The sequence below is a fragment of the Acomys russatus genome, chromosome 18 (genome assembly GCF_903995435.1).
Source record: "Acomys russatus chromosome 18, mAcoRus1.1, whole genome shotgun sequence".
Classification (NCBI taxonomy): Eukaryota; Metazoa; Chordata; class Mammalia; order Rodentia; family Muridae; genus Acomys; species Acomys russatus.
In genome coordinates this window covers 37,968,286-37,991,643 of record NC_067154.1, presented here as the reverse complement: position 1 = coordinate 37,991,643, position 23,358 = coordinate 37,968,286, and the positions used below count along the sequence as shown (strand labels likewise).

The 23,358-nt window shown below is 34.5% G+C and overlaps 1 non-coding gene across 1 annotated transcript; it reads right to left on the bottom strand.

The window, feature by feature from the left end:
- Positions 1–14,076: 14,076 nt before the first annotated feature.
- On the bottom strand, positions 14,077–14,206 carry LOC127202457 (small nucleolar RNA SNORA17). Its single transcript, XR_007832333.1, has one exon. It is a non-coding gene; the product is annotated as a small nucleolar RNA SNORA17 (small nucleolar RNA).
- Positions 14,207–23,358: the final 9,152 nt, after the last annotated feature.

Sequence of the window (23,358 nt, the reverse complement as noted above, 5' to 3'; positions counted from 1 at the left end):
CCAAACTGGGCATGTAATTGAATCTGACTTTGTTTGATAAGTCAAACAAAAATATGTGTTCTTTATATATCTAAGTTGAATGAATACAATGAATACAATTGCTTGTTTAGAAAATGTCTGCAGGTTCAATATTCTACGGAATAGTAAAATAGCCCAAGAAATCATAAAGATTTTGCAAATAATAGGTTCAATTTTTACGTACTTAATAAAAGTTTCATTACATCCCTGTCACACATAATCAAGGTATAATGAATTAGAATAAAGTTCAGCACTTAAATCACGCACCCATTAATAAAATATATGCAATATGACTGCTGTGATTAGTTTTTGTCTACTCAAGACAAACTAGAATTACCTGGAATAAGGTATATTACAAGATATTTGATACCATTGTGAACTGTAAAACCCTGTTTCTTGTTTGGTGTGGCATAGCTCTAACATACATATTTAACCCAAAAACTTTCTGTTTATTGTAAATGGGTCATTATGATGAATCTCAGTCTTAGCACACATCTTTTAATTCAAAAGCTTTCTGTACACAGAATTTAGTAAATTTAACCCTAGGTCAAGAGTCAGAGCAAGAAACCAACTGACAGAGAGTAAACAGAAAGAGGGACATTGAATGGAAGGGTATTTAACACAGTGTGGAGAAGCTTTTAGCTTAATTGCTTTTTCCTTCTGGGAGCTAAGTAGAAAGGCCATTTCCTCCTAAGACATCAGTTGAGTAGGAAGGTCAATGGGCATTTTCTCTGCCTCTCTGAGCTAGTCAGTTTTCACTCCACTATCTGGTTGCTGAGTCTTTATTGGTATAATCAACTGATGGGGATGTTCATTCTTTTAGAAACACAAAGGTAACTTCATTTAAGGAAATGTCCCCACTAGCCTGGCCTAAACACATGTCTATGAGCATTTTCTTGATTGTTCACTACAGTGACAGTGTCTAGCCCTCTACGGGTAGCAGCATCCACAGGCAGGTGGTATTGGGAGATAAAAGAAGAGTGGCTAAATATGAGCCATTAAAGTAGGTCAGTAGGCAGCAATCCTTCTTGTTTCTGGCTCTGCTCCTCCCTGAGTTCTTGCCCTGATGTTTTAGTGATGAGGCTGGAAGTGTGAGGTGCTATATAATCTATCCTCCACCAAGTTTGTTTGGTGATTGTTTAGTCATAGCAACATGGAAGAAAGCAGGCAATCAACATTCTTTCTGTAATGTCATTAATAGTACAGTCATCTGAGAATACATTTGATTTTCTTTGGGCAGACAATGATAGCAATTGAAAATACAAGTGCATTTTAGTTGTTACTCAGTGTAAATATTCAATAGTGGTCCAAAATTTGTTGTTTCATATATTTATTATTAATGCTTTTCATAATAACATCAAAAGAAATCTTAACTGCATTTTTTCATAGTGGGCATTGCCATGGACATATTTTAGAATCATTAGTTTACTTTGTGTGTGTGTGTGTGTGTGTATACCATGTATGTACAAGTGAGGCTATTGGATTATCTGATGCTACAGACACAGGTGGCTGTCAGTCTCCCAATATAAGTGATGGAAACCAAATTAGGGTAATCTCAAAAAGCAGTTTGTCATGGAGCCATCTCTCTTGGCCATGTAATGATCACACTTTTCCTACATTTTTGAGATTATAATATAACATTATCATTTCATTCTTTCTTTTCCTCTATCCAATCCCCACATATAGTCTTTTATGATCTTTTTTAAACTCATGGACTGTATTTTGTATTATTAGCTGTTACACACACACACACACACACACACACAAACTTCTAAACAAACGAAGACCGAAGACCAATAGGCAGCTAAGAAATGCTGACTGCGAGAGAAATAGTCTTATATTTAACAGTTGTTTTTTATTCTTGTCATAAGTGAAGATGATTGACACTGTTAAGAAAAGGACTATATACTATGTGGCATCTGAGCTTCTCAATTAAGTGTTGACTGAACAGAGACTCTAGCCCAGGCTGGAAACCAATTTGCTGAACAGCTAAGAATGACTTTGAGTTCTTGATCTTCCTGTGTTCTCCATCTCTCGTTTTCTGAAATAAGTGCATGTTCATATGAGGCCAGAGGTTAACATCTGTTGTTTATCTGGCCACTGGCCACCGTATTTTTGTCCCATAGTCACACTGAAATTGAAAATTGTCAATCAGACTCAAAAATGAATTTCATGTTATTTCTCTCTCCAATTGCCTATCATTGGGATAATATATGTTTATATATGTACAAATTCACAATGTACATATCACAATATAAACTATTATCTCCAAGGAAGAATATTTCTAAAATAATGACAAGACTTTACATACTTTTTATTGTTATGATAAAGATGTTAAAGAAAATTTAAGTGAGAATAGATAAATCCTATAATGATTATCTTACAACCTTCGTTTGAGCGGGACCCCTGGGCCCAAATCTGCCTATCCTATTGTTCTACTTGTAGATTTCTAGGACCCTCTGGATCCTTTTATTTTGCTGTTCTCCCATGCATCTCTCATTTAGAGTCCCAATAGGATGCCTTCCCCTCTGTCCCAGTTTCCTGGTAAGTGAAGGCTTTCGTGGGACATGGCCCTTGGGCTAGTATGCAGATATAAGTGAGTATATACCATTTGATTCTTTCTGCTTCTGGGTTAACTCACTCATTATGATCATTTCTAGCTCAATCCATTTATCCACAAATTTCGGGAATTCCTTGTTTTAATAGCTGAGTAGTATTCCATAGTGTATATGTACCACAGTTTATTTATCCACTCTTCTACTGAGGAACACTTAGGCTGTTTCCATGTTCTGGCTATTATGAATAAGGCTGCTATGAACATGGTTGAGCAAATTTTCTTGTTGTGTGCTGGAGCATCTTCTGGGTATATTCCAAGGAGTGGAATAGGTGGGTCTTGAGGAAGCCCTATGCACCAGCCAAGGACAACACAGGAGGTAAACTTTAAACCCCTTCCCAGATCTAGCCAATGGTCAGAATATTCTCCACAGTTGAGTGGAGAGTGTGATATGACTTTCTCACGTACTCTGGTGCCTCACATTTGACCATGTCCCCTGGAGGGGGGAGACCTGGTGGCACTCAGAGGAAGGACAGCAGGTAGCCAAGAAGAGACTTGATACCCTATGAAAATATATAGGGGGAGGTAATCCCCCTCAGGAACAGTCATAGGGGAGGGGAATAATGGGAAAATGGAGGGGGGGGGAGGAATGGGATGGTACAAGGGATGGGATAAACATTGAGATGTAACAAGAACAAATTAATTTTAAAAAAATACAAAAAAAAAAAAAAAAAAAGAAAAGAAAATCTTACAACCAATCTATGGTTGTTTAGCCTCACTGATAGTGATTTGAGGATCACTTTCATAAGACAGAGCATATGTTTGAGGAAATTAACTCTTCTCTTGGTTGTTCAGAAGGATAGAGATGAACAAACATGTCTATGAGAGATGTAACAAGAATAAATTAATAAAAAAAATTTTAAAAAAGAAAAATTCATCCTTAAAAATAAATTCAATCCCCACCATGTGACCTACTCCCTCCATCTACACATCACCCCTAAAAGTCTCCACCATCTTCCAGCAGTCTACTGCTATGAAAATTTCAGTCAACACATTCATTAATGCATTTGAAGCTCTCGTCTCATCATCTTATGAAGGACCATTTTTGAAGGTTGTTACATTAGGTCCAGAATAGCAATACATGAGCCTTTGTAGGACATTCCATATCCAATCCCTAATATGTCCTTATCAGCATTATGTGGCTGGGTAACAGACGTTTCTCTGTCTGAGTGTTTTCATTGCTTCTCAATTGGCCATTTTGACCTCTGTTTAGTGATGCATCTTGGTGAGTTTTGAAAGTATGGATGCTGGATATGGTTAAAAGTCTTATTATTCAATTATATGCTGTCTGGTATTCTCTGTACTAAAATATCTATTAATTTCTGCATATATTGAAAATTATAAATTAGAAAGAATCTAATAACCAAAAGCTGATTTGAGGAAGTTTGAGGTAGAAACTCAAGGATTTTATTCAAGGGGTCTTATTATAATTTTGTACGTAATTAAATGTATTAATTTGATGTGGTCATTTCAACATATATTCACACTGGCATATGCTAATAAGTTGTTCCATTTGGTTTTTGGAAAATGATTTTATATTGAAAAACAAATCATTCTAAATATACTAGAAACAGTCAATCCTTATAGAAACATTTGAAACTATTTCTCACAATAAACTTTTTTTTACTGTAGAGCAATAGATCTAACATCACCAACTTAGTTCAGAGTCTTCATTTGATATGTGTACGTGTTCATAATTGTATGGCCTTCATTCAAACATAGACATACAAAGCAGATCTCATTTCTACATGTAAAATACTACAGAAAGTGAGAGAAATCATGATGAAATTCCATCTGCATATTCTGAATTGCAATAGTTTGGTGTTAAATTGTTTAGAAAATTGAAACGATGCTGTAACTACTGGAGAAATTAGCATCTCTTTTACAAGGCCAGTAGAGGACTATATAAGCTCTTGTGTAAAAATTATTAAAAATTAATAATACTGTATAAAAGCATTAAGCATTGTGTTATTGAACCTCAGGAAAATAATTACAGGTGAAAAGATCAAATGCTGCAAATTTCAAATACCTTTGTAGTTAGATCTTTCCTTGATGCCTACCGATTGTAATGATTCAGTTAGTGTTAACTTGATGACACCAAATAAATGACTGTACTCAGGAGGAGCTAGGCTGGGTTTATAAGTTAATGGTTTCTGGCATACATGTGTACTCTGTATTTATATTGACATCAGCTCCTTTTATAAGGAATTATTCCAGCAAAACTAGCAATTTCTGGTTACCAGGCTTCAAGCCCCGTCTTAAGGCACAAAGGAAAATGCAGAACCATAATATGTGCTCATACAAGACTGTTGGATTTGATGTGGGCAAATGTTTATATAGTCAGTTAACTTCAAAATGATAAGAAAATTGATGGAACTACCAAAAGTTGTAAAGAACAAAATCAACAAATATTATCTGAAACTTAAGAAAACACAACTGAGAGCATTGGAAGAAATTAGTACAATTTAAAGAAATAAGTTTTAAGAATTCTTGTTTCTCTAAAGTTATAGCCCAATTTGAATCCATTAAAAACTTTCAGAGTATAGGTTACTATTTTGTGGCAATAGGCATATGATTAATAAAATATTTGTAAACCAACATATGTAATACCAATGATACAGAAAAAAAATTAAAAATAATAGTAGCATTCATTAGTGAGGAACATCATCATAATTACTAAATATTTATTTTCAAGTATATTCTGTGAATATAAAATTATTACAACATACTTTTTTCATTGATGAACTATTCTTAAAAATTAAAAAGACCTTTATAAAACATTTAGGAAAAGAAATAGTTCTGCATTTTACTGATAGCTGCATCAACTTTACTTTATCATGTTTTAAGTATATAATTTATCTGACAAGTAGATATTTTTATGGAAATCTGAAGGTCTTCAACACACCCAATTTTGCTTCTTCAAGCCCGCACCTAAGCTAATGTCAGGTAATGACTTCCGGATGCCTTTCCTAATTTGCATGAAGATATTGATATGTCAGGTATTTCTTGAATACCGCTCTGTCAGTCAAATCCTTAATCTTGAATATAATATCTAACTTCCACAGTATAGAAAGCTGTCCATTTATCTATGAGAGTCCCAGGCTTGCCAGTATAGCCTGTCTTGGAGTACATTCTTTCTTTAATATATAACTCATGTCTTTTGAGTTGTCAGGTAATTTTAAAGGAAACGTATCATCATATATCTTTTTCATTCAAATTACATTGTCCATCTTCTCTCTGTTCCTGTCTGTTCTCTGCCTGTTATCTCTTAGAACTCTTTCAGCATATAAAATTAACCTAGCACCAAACCAAGAGAGTTACCTGTGCCAGTTATTCCAATACTAACCTAAACTGCCACATCGTTTTTACATCTTGGCATATTAGGTGAGTATACAAACAATTTAACTATCCTGGAAATTAGAGATAAGTATACCCTTCTTTGGTAGGCATGTTGTATCCTTAACTAAGGGAAGCAAATTGGAGTGCAGAAGTCCTTGCCTGAGTTGTTAAAGAAGCCAGATCTTGTTAGAAAGAGGTAGAAGTGGTTTCCTGAATGTTAATCTGTGGTTTTAGAGGAGTAGACGTGGATTCCAGAGGAAACAGGATATAGATTCTTGTCCTCTTTCTTAGAAAAGTTTGAGATATGTGAGAGTCCATATCTCTCCGTGTGTTTAATAATGTATGCATATTCTGAATTGTTTTTAAGTGAAAAATATTACTTGTTAAATAAAGAGGAGAAAACGGAACTTGTTATGACCTATATAGCCTTCTTGGGGGTTCAAAAAAAATTTGCTTTAAAGAACAACTCTTTCAGTAAGACATTTCACAGTTAGTAGTATGGTTTTAATAGCCACATAAGTTTAAAAACAAATGTGCTTTTACATGACAGGGTCCAGGGATAGTTTAGATGAGATAGCAGTGTAAGCGATGGGGGCCAAAAGGAGTTGGTGGCTCTTTGGTGTCTCTCTATATACTTTGACTCACGGGCTTTCAGGCTGGTGCCTTGCTATTTGTTTCTGTTGACTGAGGTGAGAAGAAAGAAAGAGAAAACCATACATTCACATAAACATAGCAAACTCCATCAGATCATTAATGAAAACATATATAGCCAATCAGACAGACAGACAGATTTTTTTGGCTGAAGCAGGGGATTTCAACAAAGTTCTAGCAGGCTTCACAATTTCCCACATATGTATACGTTCATACATACATACATACATACATAATAGACAGTCAGACATATAAACATACAGACAATCTTACATATGGGTAATATATACATAAATACATATAAACAAATTATAGATGAGGTGAATTCCAGTGGGATTCAGCAAATATTTATTTTTTCATGGTTTTTTATATCATCTATGAAAAATTGCAACATCCAAATATACATACATTCTTTACATAAAAAAGGAATTTCAGTAGGACTATTGATTCTAAGTTCTTTCATTACAACTATAACTAGATACTTTTGTTCATTATACATGTAAAGCAGTGGTTTTGTCTGTATGCTCATTATGAGTTCAAAGCAGACATTTTATCCCTTTTTTGATTCAAATGTTATGAATCCTAAGCAAGAATACTTTTTTGTCAAGGTTTTTCTAAGGAACAGGTGTCTGTCTTGTCTTCTATAGTAAACCTCTTATTCTTTGTTTCTGTATTCATATAGTCTTTTTTATCATTGTGTACACCTGGGCCTTTTCTTTGGATTACAACCAGAGTAAATGTATATCCTTGGTTATAAATTTGTTTCCGACTTGTTTTTCTTCCTGGTATAATTCATGTGGTTCACAGAGCTTTTTAAAGCTAATTTGAGGGAGAGTAGAAGTTACTTGAATCTATTCAGGAATCATCATCAGGAATTATAAAATCATCTTCATAAGACTCTGCAGGAAATCTTCCCAGCTGTGGAGAAGGAAGCAGTGAGGAATTCTCTATTCCATGTCAGGGTATATGAGGGACACAGTAATGACAAGCATGGGAAGACAAATTAGCAGCAATAAGTAGTGTAGAAGCAAAATCCTGGGCCGTTGCCTAAACCAGAAGTGCAACAGTTCATCAACCATGCAAAAACAAGTGAGCTGCCTCCAGGAAGCTTGCTTCTGCCAACCCAGCATACAGTTGCTCCCAGCAGTTCAATGTATAGTTATTAATAAAAAAAGGAAGGCTTTTTATTTTGCCCATACCTTTGATTCTTCTGTCACCTAAAATAATTCATGAAACACAACACAGACATATACCCCAAAACCAACATATACAGACAAACATACACATACAAACTGCACACAGACATACATAACACACAGGTAGCACACACAAATGCACATATAGGCACAAATACCAAACACACCCAAATTTAAAAATACACACAAACACACCCAAATTTAAAAATACACACAAACACACACACACACACACAAACATACATAGTTTGATTTATGGATACTACAAAGCATAGTATTATTTTACTGGCTAAAGTTAGAAATGTCCATTAAGACAGTTGGGGAAAAAATAGGATAGCATCAAGATTTAACCTGTTTGAGGAAGAAAGGATAAAAAACACGATGAAAAGAATGTGGGTTTTGCTCTGGAAACCTTCTCCTTAGCTGCCTTCAGGTATTTTTATTTGCTTTTTAAATTTTTTAAAAATTAAAAAATGAGAAACTAAAATCCTTTAAAAGACATTGCTCTAGGAAGTAATTTTTATGAGTAAAATATTCTATAATATTTGACTTTGTTGATGAGATTAATGGTTTGTGTTTGTTTTCTTCCGTTTATTAGAAATTGCACTTCTAAGTAATATGTTACACTGCATTTTAAATGTTTTTCATTCCTTGATTAAACAGAGAATATTTACAAATAATTCAATATGTTCATTTAAATGAAGTGGTGTGTTTTATTAAGAGATATTAGTTTCCTATATTGGTATATTTACACATTAGATTTCAGAGTTCTTTGGGGACTTTTTCCCAAAGACTTATGTATTGTGTACATCCTGTTTATATTATATAAGCCTTTTTAAAAATATTCTGGATATGGAATATATTTATCCTCAAGTATAATAATATTTTAATGTTATATATTTCAAAACTGACTATAAGCATTTGACAAATCTAAATAACAAATAAATAAAACAAGAAACACATTAAATAAAAAGGAAAGGATAGCTCTTGTAATCTATGGAAAGAGCAGCATTGTCCTCTAGTGGCTGAAATGTAAAATGACAATCATGGGTGGAATGCAATGGTTTCTTAATTTTCCCACAAAGTATTAATTGCATGGGAAGTCTGTGCCTTGGAGTTGGGGTTTTCTTTTTCTATTCCAATTCTTCTTAGACTTGTTCCTTATTATTCATAGTGGCCAAGATTTATTGGATGTTCTCTGTCAGCAGCTTTTTTGATTTTAACATTTTCCTTGACTGTTGTATCGATTTCTTGAATCCCTGAGATTCTCCCTTCCATCTCTTGTATTCTCTCAGTGATCATTGTGTCTGTAGTTCCTGTCCTCTTCCCTAGTTTTTCATTTCCAGATCATGTTTTCTTCATTATTTCTATCTCCATTTTTAGGACTTGAATTCTTTAATTCATTTCCTTCCCATGCTTGATTGTAGTTTCCTGTCTTTCACTAATCTCTTTAAGCGATTTGTTCAATCTTTTACCTCTGCCTTTGTATATTCCTGTTCTAGTTTGAGGAATATATTTTCCTCCTCTATCATAGGCCTTCTTCTATCATTTTCATAACCTCAGATTTGAAATATTTCTCTCATGCTTCGGGGGTGGTAGGACTGCTTGCTTCTGGTGTTGTCAAACGGCCTTGATAATTGTTCCTTGTGTTCTTATGCTGACATATTCCAATCAGATGTGTCTGATATTAGCAGGTTTGGTGGGTTCTGAGGGTCAGAGATTTTGGGGGTAGGTGTAAACAATGGGGCTACAGTCCTGTGCTCAACTCACCTGTGCTGGGTTCACTCTCTCTGCTTGCTTGCTCTTTCTGACCCAGGTGGCCCAGGCAACTGAATAGCAGGCAGAAAGCTTTCCAGTGGAGGACAATGGGACTTTGATTCTGTGCTCAACTTACCTCCACTGTGTTCTCTGTCTCTGTTTGCTTGCTGTTTCTCTAAGATTTATTTACTTATATAATGTTTTGCCTATATGTATGTCTGCAGGCCAGAAGAGGGCACCAGACCTCATTATAGATGATTATGAACCACTGTGTGGTATCTGGGAATTGAACTCAGGAGCTCTGGAAGAAGATTCAGTGATCTTAACCTATGAGCCATCTCTCCAACCCTGATGTTTATTTATTTATTTATTAATTTTAAAAATATCTATTTACTTATTATTTATGTATACAGTGCTCTGCCTGTCTGTATGCCTCCATGACAGAAGAGGGCATTAAATCACATTATAGATAGTTGTAAGTCACCATGTAGTTGCTGAGAATTGAACTCAGGACCAATGGAAGAGCATACAGTGCTCTGAACCTCTGAACCATCTCTCCAGACAGCATGTCTTTCTTTATTACAAGTTTCTTTTAGAAATATGTCTTTTATCAAATATAACATAATATCAAAACATAATGACACTTAAGGGCTAACTACTGTATAGTATAACAAAATATTTTTCATATATTGAAATACAAATATTTTTACAAATGAACAAAATTATACAGAGAGTTTCATTTTAGGATCAATAAAAGTTCATGGCATACAAGATAAATTATCACAAAAAGATAATATGCCAAGTCTACTTCCATGATTATACAGGCGAGGTGATTAGACATCCAACAAGATTTTCTTCATTGGCATCATCCTTATGTGAATCAATTTATTCTCCAAAAATACAATCAATGTGAACCACTTGCACTTACTGTGTGCTGACCACAAAGCCTCTGTGTCCTTGGCTAACAACATGTTTTAGTCATAAATGTGGCAAATCTAATTACTTCAAGACACTGGTTTATTAGTGACTAAAAGAATGTGTCACACATGCTTTTTCTATTGCAATAAATAAAATTGTTTTACCTTGAGATTTCTAGGAAATGCTTCAAAATTTGTCGTAAGACATGTTGAATTTTAAAAGAGGTGCTTCTGAAATTCTTAGAAGTACTCAGTTTATAAAAGTTCTCTGCCCTTGACCATACACAATTGTACCAGTTCAAGATGCTATAATCTATAATATCAAATTAGGAGGAAACCTATTGACTACCTCATAATTTAAGCTTATGATCTTATATGTTTCTGTAGAATTGGACTTTTTTTCTGTACAATCCATTTATTTGAAATGCCAACTATAGGTAGGATAGAGCCAGTGTTACATGCTTATCAGTACCAGTAGGAAAATAGAGGCAGTGAAAACCTCTATGCAAATGTGATCGTACCCAAAAGAGAAATGTATAGTTTACAGTGTTTTACACTAATGTGTTCAAACTTGGAGGACCCTAAACAAAAATACTATATATTTCTTTTAAAAACACTATGTAAAAATGAAGCATAAACAGGTTTTACAAAGCACTGGTTATGCAGGTTGTAGAAAATACTTTCATAGGACATGAAATCAGTTTAAGTAAGATTTATGAGCCTTTAGGATTGAAGGCCCTTGACTTTACCATTAACAGCACAGCTCCAAGAAACACAGTGGTGGATTTCAGGTGTAGCACATACATGGCAAGGGGAGCTCAGGAACCTTGGGTTTTCTTTTTTTTTTTTTTTTTTTTTTTTAGGTTTAAGTTGTGCTTTATTTAAATTAGGTGGTTTTTATTTTTTTTATTTTTTTTTTCCTTTTATTTTTTTTTTTATTAATTAATTTATTCTTGTTACATCTCAATGTTTATCCCATCCCTTGTATCCTCCCATTCCTCCCCCCCCCCCCATTTTCCCATTATTCCCCTCCTTGGGTTTTCATCTACCTCTTTTAAGAGCAGAATTCCCTCGGGCCCACCCAGATAATACAGCTGTGTGCAGCTATCCCCAGGGCATTTTTATTTTATTTTATTTTTATTATTTAAGTAGTTTATTCAGATTACATCTCAATTGTTATCCCCTAACCTGTATCTTTCCATTCCTGCCTCCTTCCCTCATTCATCCTATTCCTCTCGCATAGGTCTGTGACAGAATGGGACCTCTTCCCCATATGGTCACATCCTGTCAGGTATCATTCCGGTAGACTATTTGACACTTTTTATATTTATAGCATTATATTTTATATTTGAATAATGCCAGAATTATGGTTTTACATTAAATTAAACCCATATTTTAAGGAGATTATCTTAAAAGATTAAAAAAGTCCCTCATACAATCTTCATGACTTACAATACTAAATAAGATGTCTCCTATTAGATTGCCTTAAAACACTTGCTCCTTTTAAAGATCATTTTTTTATTTACACAATTCATGGAGAAGCACAGATTTTCTTGACCAGCTAAATTCAGTAGTTCTTGATCATGGTTTGCTAAGTTCATCAAGAAATGCAATGTTGTATCTGAAACAATAATGTATTTTCCCTAACGAACAATCTCTATCCCTAAGAACATTTCTCTGCAAGCATGAGAGCCCCCATCTCAACTCCCAACTCTCATGTAAAAGGTCTGACTTTGCCCCATGATCCTGGAATCTTTTTTTTTTTTTTTTTTTTTTTTTTTTTTTTTTTTTTTTGATCCTGGAGTCTTAAGGGCCAAAGATGAGTAGATCTTGACAAGTAGCTGGTCCTCATCCAGCCTAAGTAAAACAATGAGAGCTTTTGGTTCGGTGAGAATCCCCATTTCAAGGAAATAGGCAAAGAATATAAAGGAGGACACAAGATGGACCATTCTGGCCTCTACACATGTACACCTGGACACGGGCACCACCTAACTTATATATATGCAACAGACACACACACACACACACACATACACACACACACACATACACACACACACATACACACACACACACACACAGCACAAACACTAAATGGAAACAACAACAAAAAAGAGCTCATATATATTTCAGAGCTCATTTTCTCATGTTAAAATCCGGGGCCACAGAGAGGACTCAGTGGTTGTATGCCCACTGGTTTAGCAGAGGAGCAAAATTAAAGTGCCTGGGTTCACAAGAAGACTTACTCACAATGCTTCATACCTCCAGTTACAGCGGATCAAAAAGCCTCTTCTGGATTCCAATTTTAGCAAGCATACTGGTGGTGGTGCACATTCATATATTTAGGCAAAGAGAAAACATACACAAAATGAAAATAGACAAATTCTTTCAAGAGTCTTAAAATATCATTTATCTCCTCAAGTGTTACTCAGTATGACATTTTTATTTCAAGTAAATGGCTTGCTTTAAAATCCTGTGTGCTCAAAAATGTGATCTGCTTTGCTTGAAAGGATGATTCACAGTACATACTAGTGTAACCACTCAGCAATGGACTTAAACATATGAGAATGTCAAGGACAGATGTCTTGTGGATCTGCTTGACACTGTACTCCCTCGGGCTTTCGAACAAATCGGTGGTGAAGATTGTGGCACAGAAGAGGACAATCCACATTTCATTCGCAGAACTACAGTGATGTCTTACATTTAGACAGAGAATTTCCAAATATGTTTTGATTAGTTACTTTAGAGATAAACATAAATATATGCTTTCTTTTAAGGAAAAGACATTATAGACTCTTTTTTATTTTATGAGGATAAATGAAACTAAATGTTGAAAACAGTATCTCCTTATTCAATGAATGAACAGTTAACGAGAGGTCCTACACATCTCTGGTGTTCAAAATGACACATTAGTTCTAGCCTCAGGCATTTGAACACTTGGTCCCCAGTTGGTTTCAGAGGTGTAGCTTTCCTGAAGGAGTATGTCTTTGGGGTGTCTGCAAATGTTGTCACTCTTATTTAAAATTTTTACTTTTAATTCATGAATTTCACATCATCTCCATCTCTCCTCATTCCCACCCTCTACTCTTGCAACCTCCCCCTAACGACAGAGAAAAAGAAATCTCATTGTGGAAGCTGTAGTGTCACAGTGTGTTCCACACAATACCCCTTTACCGTACTTTTTCGCTTTCACTTTTCGACTGCAATGAGCTGGTGGTCAGGTAAGAAGCTTCTGGCTTAGGCTACACTATCAATACTGGAACTTCACTGGGATTTCACTTGGATATCATGTTGTTGCCATTTGTCATGGAGATTCTACTGTAATTTTAGGACTATAGGATTAGCACCTTTATAACCTACAGCAATTCATTGATGTTGGGATGGGTCAATTTAAAGTCCTGGATCTGGCCCTGAGAGGTCTCTGAGCTAATTAGCCTGCCAGATCTTCTGCCCTGTGCTGGCTCACTCATCCAATGCCCCAGACAGGAGCTGGCTCACTCTCTATCCTAGGCGCACAAGTGCCTGAGTGGCACTTGTCTAGTGGTTGTCTCAGGCTTGCTTTTTTTTTTTTTTTTTTTCAGGGAATATTAGGCTACTATTCTTTCAGATGTTCACAGGTCTGAACACTGAGAGTAGATATAACCTTTCTCCTCTCTGCCACCTACCCAAAGACATGTGACACACAGCCACACCTGCAACATCTCAGGGGTAATGAGTATTGCCTCTCTTGAGAATGTCAATATTTTCAAACTTGAAAAAAACTTGTAGTGTGGTCATCACGTATTATTTGGCTAATATCCACTTATAATAGAGCAATTTTCATGCATATCTTTTCGAGGTCTAGGATGATCTTTTCCACTTTCATTCATTTGCCTGCCACGTTCAAGATTTCCTTGTTTTTAATAGCTGAATAGTAATCCAGTGTGTAAATGTAGCACAGTTCCTTCATCCATCCTTCATACAGGGACATCTAGGTTGTTTCCAAGATTGGCTATTAGGGATAAAGCTGCAATGAACATGGCTGAGCAAATATCCTTGCTGTATGGTACAGCATCATTCAGGTATATGCCCAGGGGTGGAGTGGCTGGGTCTTGAGGTAGCACTATTCCCAATTTTCTGAGAAAGCATCAGATTGAGTTCCAAAGTGTTTGTACAAATTTGCACTCTAACTAGCAATGGAGGAATGTTCCCCTTTCTCCACATCCCAGCCAGTGTTTTCTGTCACTTGAGTTTTTTATCTTAGCCATTGTGACAGGTTTAAGAGGGAATCTTTGTTGGTGTTTATTTGTTGATATATATATATATATATATATATATATATATATATATATATATAGGATATTAGCTCTCTGTCAGATGTAGAGTTGGTGAAGATCTTTTCCCAGTCTGGGAGCTGCTGTTTTGTTCTGTTGATAGTGTCCTTTGCCTTCCAGAAGCTTTTTGGTGTCATAAGGACCTATTTATTAATTGTTGCTCTTATATCCTGAACTGTTGGTGTTCGGTTTAGGAAGTTATGGCCTATGCCAATCAGCTCAAGGCTCTTGCCCATTTTTTATTCTAATATATTTAGTGTGTCTGGTTTTATGTTGAGGCCTTTAACTCACTTGTATTTTAGTTTGTTCAGGGTAATAAGTACTGATTTATTTGCATTTTTCTGCATGTAGCTATCCAGTTAGACCAGCACCATTTGTTGAAGATACTATCTTTTTTTGCCACTTGATGGTTTTGGCTTCTTTGTCAAAGATAAAGTGTCTGTAGGTATGTGGGTTTATTTCTGGGTCTTCAGTTCTATTCCATTGATCCACCCATCTGTTTCTATGCCAGTTGCAAGCAACTTTTACTACTGTGGCTCTATAGTACCGTTTGAGATCAGGTATGGAGATACCATTAGAAGATCTATTATTGTACAGGATTGTATTAGCTAAACCTTTAAATTTGCCGGCAAATAGATGGAACTAGAAAATTATATCCTGAGTGAGATAACCCAGACCCAGAAAGGTGTGTATGGTTTATACTCACTTAAAAGTGAGTACTAGCCATGAAATACATGATAACCACACTACAATCCATAGACCTAAAGAAGCTAAATAACACAAGGGACCTTAGTGAGGATGCTTATTTCTCACTCAGAAGTGCAACTAGAATAAAGACAAAAAGTGCTTGAAGGGACAGAACTGGATGAGAGACTATCATAGAGGTCCTCTGAAAGGCTCCACCCAGCAGGGGACCGAAGCATATGCTGAGACTCACAGCCAAAGTTAGGGCCAGAGAACAAGGTTTCTTAAGGGGGAGTCAGGGGATAGAAGACCCTGAAGGGAACACAAGTTTCAAAAGAACAACAGAGCCAATAAACCTGGGCCTGGGGGACCTATAGAGAGTGATGCACCAACAAAGGACCATGTATGGAGAAGACCTAGACCCCTGCTCTAATGTAATCAATTGGCAGTATTGTCTCTATGTGAGCTCCATAATACGGACAGTAGGGATGCCTCTGAAATGGTCCCTGTTGCCCCTTCATTGATCACCCGCCCCTGGTGAGTGCTTTACCAGGACACAGAGGAATAGTATGTAGGCAGTCCTGATGAGAGCTGATACACTGGGGAGTAATATATATACATTATATATATATATATATATATATATATATATATATATATATATATATATAATTCCTGATTATTTAGCAGTTATTCTTGCCACAGGCAGTTTATTGTATATATGTGCAATAATATAAATGTATATGTATAAAAATATTTAATAAAAAATTTTAGCTGGGCATAGTGGCACATGACTTTAATCCCCGCACTCAGGAGGCAGATGCAGGCAGACTAATGTGAGTTTAAAGCCAGCCTGGTCTATAAAGTGAGTCCAGGACAGCCAAGGCCACAGAGAGAAGCCCTGTCTCAAAATAATCAAACAAACAGTAAACAAAACCAAAAAGAAACAAAAAATTTTTTAAAACTCCAGGAAGCAGAACATTAAAGCCTCTATTACAAGACATAAAAAAAATGAAAATGAATGCTCATAAAGCTGAGTTATTTCATTTTTTGAATAGTGGTTAAAATAAAACTTCATTTTTAATTCTATGAGCATCTGAGACACAGCCCAAGTAAGAATATTTTTCTAACTGAAAGTTTATATCTAATGTACCTTTTCGAATGGCACTATACTTACTTTATCATATATAAGTGCTGTGTTTTTCTTTCATTCCCTTTTTTAAACCATATTGATTTCAGTAGTAATGTACATGTCTGCACTCTCCCCAGTATGGAGGAATCTTGTTACTCTATGTCCTCACCAACATGAGCTGTCACTTACAGTATTAATCACAGTCATTCTGACATGTGTAGGATGGGATCTGAAAGTAACACTCAAATGTAATTTTTAAGAATAAGACTTACAAGCAAGAAAAAATATTTCTCTTATTTTCCTTCTGTCATCACTGTGTGCACATTGTACAGTTAAATATTCAGACAAAACATCCATCACATACAAAAAAAAAAAAAAGAGAAGGAAAAATTAAATTTAGCATGGGGTAAGAATCTGTACTGGGAGACCTCTACATGACAGTACTTAGAAATAATCCATGCTAACACATGTTCTGGTATGAATCCATGTTTATGAAAAATAGAAAGACTTTATAATAAACATGATTTATATGAAAATTTTGTAATGAAATAAAGTTTTTTCACATTACTTACACTAAATATAGGTGGGATTCTTGTATTTCAGTAACGATTGATTTTGTAACATATCATTGACATATATATCCAATACAAATTTTAAAAAGGGGAGTCTCACAAAAATGAAGACAATAAATTAAAAAAATTTGAAATGTCCATAAAAATTATACACAAAATATTTAACATTTCTCCTTATTTTCTGTTGTCACAGAAAAATTAGAAATACATTTTCATAATCTATTTTTACCTTTCTGGCATTCTGTTGTCAGCAGCTTTGCTTCAGAAAAAATGTTAGTGTAAAATCACACATCAATAAGCATAAAAAAAATTTAAATCAATGTAGTGATATCTCCATCACTGTATGTTTTATTCATATGTTTTTGTCCATTCATGGTTTTTTATGTTTCTGTATGATATTTAGGACTTTTATTCACTCTCTCTAATGAATGTTTTTGTAATTTTCTTAGGTATTGTATAAATTCTACAGAAATTCAAACGATGAATTATAAAAAGCTATAAACACACAAAAAACATCAACAGCCTTACCCATCAGGGAAATGCAAATCAAAACTACACTGAGACTTCATTTCAACCCAGGCAAAATTGACCAAAGTTAGGACAACAAATAAAAACAAATTATTGTTAGGATGTTTCTATGTAGAACACTACAATATATCCTACTGCTGGGAACAGAAGTTGACAAGCCCCTATGAAAACCAGTATCAAGGCTTCTCAAGAAACTAAAATAGAACTACCTTACAATCTAGATACACTACTCCTCACAATATACCTCAAAGAATATATATAAATATAGCAGATGTATATAATCATCGGTCTTTATTGAAGCACAGTTCACAGTAGTCATAGAATTGAATCATGCTAAGTGTTTGTTAGCAGATGAAGTGAAGTAAATATTTGGCTGATATATACATTGGAGCTTTATTCAGACCTAAAGAGGCATGAAACCTTGTAGGTGCAGGAAAATGGAAATAAACAGGGGTTATCACATTAAGCAAAATAAGTTAAACTAAAATGAAAAAGATAATTATACTTTTCCACATGTTCTCTTATATGTGGAATATGCAATATACAGACAACATATAATTATATATGACATATTATAGTTATTATTATATAATATATTATATACTCACTTTAAAATATGGAATAATAGTAGAAATGAGACTGAAAAATATAAGGGCCTAGTGGAAAGGGGAAGAAAATGGGAGATATAAAGGTGTGGAAATGTCAGTATCTTCAAAGCATATGACAGATTTCAATGAATTATCTTCATTAAACACACTTATACTCACAAAAACACACACACACATTTACAATGTAAAGAAGACTGTAAAACAATACATATAAACATTAAGTATGAAATTTTCCCCATAAGTTTCCCTTAAACCTTGCCTTTTTCTCTATATTTATTCATTTAATAACATATGCAGTAGAAACTAATGTTCTCAGTTTGTCATAGCCTAAAAAAGAAGTATTTTTTCTTGAATTGTTTATTTCAAAGTTCATAAAATAATATGAATAGAGACATCAATTTTTGTGGCTTTTCCATTGTAATACTTTAAAATGTCTAAAATTTAACCTCTAGCTTGAGTAGGGCCGTGTGCAAATGTTTCGGTGATTTCCTAAGTGATCAGAAGCTTAACAGTAACTTTGAAATATCCTGTCTCCTTTGAGTAAAGTATTTAGTAGTGATTTTTACCATTGACTACATTGGCAAGTTGCTGAATATGAGTAATCACATCCCAGTATGATGCTGTATAAATATGGGACGATCGGACATAAGCTGATTCATGCATCCTTTTGACTCATATAGACCACAAATGTCCTTTCCTTTGCTTTGTTCATTAATTTTAGTACAAGTGAGTCTTCACGTCTTTCATCTCTATACAAGCAGAAAAAGCATTAAACAATCTACCACACTGTTGACTCCATCAAGACAAAGAATGACATGATCTAGTTAGTTTCAGGAACTACTTTCAAATACAGGCTGCAAACACTTTGTCATTTTTACACTGATCATTTTAACAGAAAAATAAAATATAGCTCTCTAGACAGAAATCCTCTTACAAAGTGCATGGACCTTGTGTACCTAGTGACAACAGAATGATAAATATAGAATAGGCCTAGGAGAAAAATCTCCTAGTTTCTCTGCACTAGAGTATCCATTATGTTGGCATATTAAAAAAGGCCATGTGCTCTGGAAAATGAAATCCAAATGACCCATTCTTCATCTTTCTATCCTTCATAGGTCATATGAATATTATTCTACCAAGAAATAGAGAGTTATAAATGTACATTTAAAATTCAATTTGACTGACATTTCTTAAGCATACAGTCTATTTAAAAATGGCTGGATATGGAGGGCTATGTGGGTTAACAAAAAAAGGAGTGCTTAAATATATGTTTAAGAAATTAGTATGGAATTGAAGTATGGCATTTTAGTCAATCACGAAATATGTATATCTAGTTTATAATTACAATAAAACTTTTTAAAGACTGAAAAATTATTAGAGTTGGGACTATATGGGAAATCTTATTTGAAAGACTTAGACATACATTTTGCTAAGTGTGTACAAGTATTATATTAAAATTAAAAACATATAGAAAGACTGATAATTATAAAAGTTATGAAATGATAAAATGACTAATTTTTAGATATCAATCATCCTTATACCTAAACCACACAAAGATGCAACAAAGAAAGAATTTCAGACTGCTTTCCTCTATGAACATTGATGCAAAAATACCGAATAAAATACTCACAAATAAAATCCAAGAACACATCAAAAACATCACTCACCACGATCAAGAAGGCTTCACTCAGGGATGAAGGGCTGGTTCAGTGTATCAAAATACTTCAATGTAGTCAAGCATATAACAAACTGAAAGGAAAAAAAAACATGATGATCTCATTAGATGCTGAAAAAAAAAAAGGCTTTAAAAAACCACAAACACCTCTTCATGTTAAAAGACTTGGAGAGATCAGGGATACAAGGGACATGTTTAAAAATAATAAAGGTAATATACAGCAAGCCTATAGCCAACATCAAATTAAATGGAGATAAACTTAAAGTAGTCCACTAAAATCATGGACAAGACATAGATCAAAGGGATACAAATTGGAAAGGAAGAAGTCAAAGTGTAGCTATTTGTAGATGATATGATAGCATACATAGGTGACCCCAAAAATTTTACCAGAAAACTCCTACAGCTGATAAACATCTTCAGCAAAGTGGATGAAAAAAAAACTTAAAAAATAAAAAAGAAAGAAAAAACCAAACAAACAAAATTGAGTAGCCTTCTTATATACAAACAATACAATACGTGTGCTGAGAAAGAAATTAGGGACACACCCTTTACAATAGCCAAAAGTGATATAAATACTATGGTGTAACTCTAACCAAGCAAGTAAAAAGCTGTATAACAAGGACTTCAAGTCTCTGACGAAAGAACATGAGGAAGATATCAATAGATGGTACGGTGTGCCATGCTCATGCATTGGCAGGATTAACAGAGTAAAGATGGACATCTTACCAAAAGCAATCTATAGATTCAATGCAATTTTCAACAAAATATCAACACAATTCTTTATGGATCTTGAAAGAACAATTCCCAGCTTCATATGAGAAAAAGAAAAAAATCCCAGAAGAACAAAAACAATGAAAGAATTTTTGAAGGTATCACTATCCCTGATTTCAAGCTGTTACAGAGCAATAGTAAGAAAAACTGGATGGTATTAGCATACAGACAGACTGGTTGAATAATGGAATCGAATCAAAGACCCAGAAATAAACCCAAATACCTGTCGAGACTTGATTGTTGACAGAGAAATCAAAACTAAACAATGGAAAGAAGATAGCATCCTCAACAAATGATGCTGGTCTAACTAGAAGTCTGTATGACAAAGAATGTAAATAGATCCATATTTATCACCCTGCACAAAACTGAAGTGCAAATAGATCAACAGCCTCAACATAAAACCATATGCACTAAATCTAACAGAAGAAAAAGTAGGAAATAGCCTTGAACTCATTGGGACAGAATAAACTTCTGCAACAGAACACCAGCAGAGCAACAATTAATAAATGGAATCTTTTGAAACTAACAAGCTTCTGAAAGAAAAAACATAAAAAGAAAAAAAAAAAAAAAAAAAAAAAAAAACAAAAATCCACTGTCAATAGGGAAAAACAGAATCATAAAGATTGGGGAAAATTCTCCCACCCTGCATATGACAGAGGGCTAATACACAAAATACATAAAGAATTCAAGAAATTGAACAACAACAACAACAAAAAAAAACAAATAAGCCATTTAAAAAAAAAAAAAAAAAAAAGGTCTACACAGAGAATTCTCAACAGAGGAATCTCGAATGGCTCAGAAACACTTAAAGAAATGTTCAGTGTTCTTACCCATTAGGAAAACGCACATCAAAACATCCTGAGATTCAAGCTTATACACTTAAGAATGGCTAATATAAAAACCTCAAGCGGCAGCACATCTTGAGAAGGATGTGGACCAAGAGAAACATTTCCTCATTGCTGGTGGGATTACAAAATTGTACATCACTGTGGAAATCAATCTTGTGGTTAATCTGAAAATTGGGACACTGGAGAGATGGTACTGTCTGCTCTTCCAAAGATCCTGAGTTCAATTCCCAGAAACCATGTGGTGGCTCACAACTATCTATAATGAGATCTGGTACCCACTTCCGGCATGCATGTAATGCATGAGGAATACTGTTTACATAAAAAAAAATCTTAAAAGAGAAATAAATGAAGAAAATTGGAAATAATGACACCTTAAGACCCAGGTATACAATTCCCGGCCATATACCCAAAAGTTGCTTCACCATACTGCAAGAACACTTGCTCATCTGTGTCCATAGCAGTTTTATTCATAATAGTCAGGAACTGGAACCAACTGAGATCAAAGAGACTGAACCATTAACCAAAGAACATGCACGGACTGGTCCAAATGTAGTAGATGCAAAGCTTGGTCTTCATGTGGATACCCCAACCATGGTAGTGGGTCCTCTCTGCCTCTGCCTCTGCCTCTGATGCTTTCCTTTGGATCTCATTGTCCTAACTGGGCTGTCTTGTCTGGCCTCAGTATGAGAGGATGTGCTTAGTTCCAAAGGGACTCAATGTGCCTGGTTGGGTTGGTAGCTAGGAGAACCTCTCCTTTCTCTGATGAGAAGGAAAAGGAAGAAATGGGGGAGGCTGGAACAGGGGGGAGAATGAATGAATAAATAAAATTTTAAATTTTTCCATAATGTTACATTTCCCAATTAGGATTATTAGTTTTTACTTGGAAGAGAACACATTTCTCTTAAGTTTAACTTTACCGAACAGAAGACATTATGGTATTTTCATATATGTCTGCAAATAATTAAATATGTAACATATTGACAGAAATTTTCAAGCTGCTTACTATGCTACTATGTTAAAATAACAATCACTCTCATCTGAAGAATATATGGATTCATTGTTCAATATATTATATTCCCACAAATAATGTCTGTTTTACAGAAAGAGAAATACATAATGAGGTCAGATTTGCTTTTTACTCATTTAAATTTATATTCTTTTATTCATTGCATCTTGGAATAAAGTAGTCATTGTATTAGCTGTATTAAAAGAGACTCCTCAATAATTCTCAGTTACAATGGAGCAATCACTAATAGCATATTGTTTTTCTTTTCCTTTATTGAAAATACATTTTTAAGCAATGTGTTCTGATTATTATTCCTTCTGTACTCTTTCAAGAATCACCTTGCCTTACTTTCCATTAAATCTAAACATATTCTTTCTCTCATTAGAAATAATACCAGCTTCCATAGAATAATAATAAAATAAAAACAAAAATATACAAACCTGAATGGGACAAATAAACAAATAAAGAGAAGAAAAAGCATGAAATACATGTGCAGACACAGAGATACAAATAATCCCCTAAAAATAAAGGATTAGAAGCCATTATATTTATGTAAAGGGCCTGTAGTGTTAAAATAAAATTAGCCTGTCAAAACCTTATGACACTGAGTTCATTTTGAGTTGGACATCTACTGCTGGGCATTGGGCTTCCCTGCAGAGTGAGTTGTTTGTCCAGTGAAACTCTGAGAGGAAGTATTTTTAGTTTGCATGCAATGATCAATTTGACAT